This window comes from Dipodomys ordii, unplaced genomic scaffold (genome assembly GCF_000151885.1).
Source record: "Dipodomys ordii isolate 6190 unplaced genomic scaffold, Dord_2.0 Scaffold143, whole genome shotgun sequence".
Classification (NCBI taxonomy): domain Eukaryota; kingdom Metazoa; phylum Chordata; class Mammalia; order Rodentia; family Heteromyidae; genus Dipodomys; species Dipodomys ordii.
Window position 1 is genome coordinate 3,060,922 of NW_012267359.1, and position 1,964 is coordinate 3,062,885.

Below are 1,964 nucleotides of genomic sequence, written 5' to 3' on the forward strand. Positions count from 1 at the left end.
CGGCCCGGCCCCGCCGCCCCGAGCGCCCTCAGGAGCCCAGTCCTGGGGCTCGGCGCCGGGGCTCCCGGGGCCTGGCTGGCTCCGCTCCAGGACGCGGTGTCCTGTCCACCCCCCCACACACACACACAATGGACACCTGTGCGATCGGCCGGGCACCCCGCACCCGGCCGACCCGGGGCGGCCCCCACCCACTTCCACTTCCCCCAGGCGTTGGGCGTTCCTCTTCCCCTCTCTAAGTTCAGCTTTCGACGCCAGCACGGAGGGGGGGTGCCCTTCCAGAATGGGGGTGGGTGGGAAAGGGGAGCACCGCCCCTACCCTACCCCACTCCAGGTGTGACAAAGCCCCATCCTGCCAACGGCCAGCGGCCCAGGCCGGGCAGCAGCGCCGGAGGCCCAGGGCCGAAGGCAGCCGGCCAGGAGGAAGCTGCGGGGGGCGGGGGGCCGCGCTCCAGCCCTCGGTTCCCACCACCCTCCCCGGCCGCCTTGGCAGCCCCCCGGTTCTGGGGAGACAGCCATCGGCGCCCCAAACAGAAAAGCGGTTGCCACCGCCTCCTCAGGCCTGACGGGGCGACAGGGAGGGGACAGGAGGGGGGTCCCCAGATCTGGCAGCTGGGAGGCACCGTCTGGTGCCGTGCTACGAAGCACAAGTGGGCCTGGCTGTCCGGCCCCCTCGACCTCCATTTTGCCCCCAAAGAGAGCAAGGCTGGGGGGGTCCCCAGGAGCTAGGTTATCTTGGGCTTAGGACTTATGAAGGAAAAGGGGTACCGAGTGTCCAGTCGATGGTTTGGGGGGAGGGAGACAGAAAACCAAGGGCAGACAGAGCCCAAATCGAGAACACAGGGTGGAGACGAGCGTGGCCCCGAGGCCTGGCCGACCTCTCCCAGGATTCTAGAGTTCTGCCAGACGAATGCCGCCGGGGTGAGAAACTGGGGAACACTGGGGTACTGTAACCCAGGGGCAGGCGGGGCGGGGGGAAGAGGGGGCGGGACGGAACCTTAGGAGAAACCCCCAATTTAGCCCCCCCCCAACTATCAAGGGAGCAAAAGGCAGGCGAGGCTGGGACGGGGTCTGGGGTCAGAGAAATGCGGCCGGTGGCGTAAGGGAGCGCATGCAATATTGGGGCCGAGGGTCCCCCGCAGTTCCCCTTCCGGGTTTGGGAGAGCCGGGGCCAGAGGAAGGGAGGGGAGGTCTGGAGAGTTCCGTCCGCTCCCGAGACGCCAGACCCGGGAGACAGGAGGGAGACTCCCCCCCACCACGGGAATTTGGGGCTGGGGGTCATGAGGACTCCTTTCGCCCGCGGAGGTACCTGTGGCGGTGGGACTCTGCCAAGGGGTCGCTGGAGGAGCGCGGGAGGTCCTGTCTTCCTCCGCGGCGGAGGCGGCAGCGGCGGCGGCGGCGGCGGCGGCGCGGATGGATTTCCTCAGTCACCCCAACTCAACCGTCCAGCGCTGCGCTCCCTAGAGCGGAGGGATCCCGCCCGCCCGTGACGCGGCCGCCGCCGCCGCGCCCAGGGCCCGGCTGGGCGACACCAACTGCCTAGCGGGGAGGGGGGACCTAGCACAGAAAAACATCACTCCAGGGGCGAAGATTGACTTCCTCACAACAAATTCACACCCCACGCTATTAAAACACCACAAGGACCACACGAAACGGCTTGCTTCTCGAAAAGGAATAAGACACACACACCCCCTTTGGGCTGATACAGGTGGTACCGGCAGGGGGGGGAAGGGTGAAATTCCCCCCCTCCGCTTGCTGATCACGTGACCAACCTCCTGCCCCTCCCAGATTGGGCGGCTACAGACTGAGAGCTCGAGGCCCTGGTTCTCAGTTTGACCACGCCCCCGGTCTGGTGATGCCACGCCCCCTCCAGGAGGCGGGGCCGGAGAGGGAGAGGTCCAAACCCGCCTGGGCGGCAGGAGAATAAAACAACATACCAGCAATTCAGACTTAGAAAAGATCCAGGG

The 1,964-nt window shown here is 67.0% G+C and overlaps 1 protein-coding gene across 1 annotated transcript in view; it reads right to left on the reverse strand.

Moving 5' to 3' along the window:
• Gnb2 (guanine nucleotide binding protein (G protein), beta polypeptide 2) overlaps positions 1-1,485 on the reverse strand; it is a 5,143-nt gene extending 3,658 nt beyond the window's left edge. The window contains exon 1 of the mRNA XM_013031805.1: positions 1,307-1,485. The gene's annotated coding sequence lies outside the window, so the exon portion shown is untranslated. The remainder of the gene's footprint in view (positions 1-1,306) is intronic.
• Between the last annotated feature and the right edge of the window lie 479 nt (positions 1,486-1,964).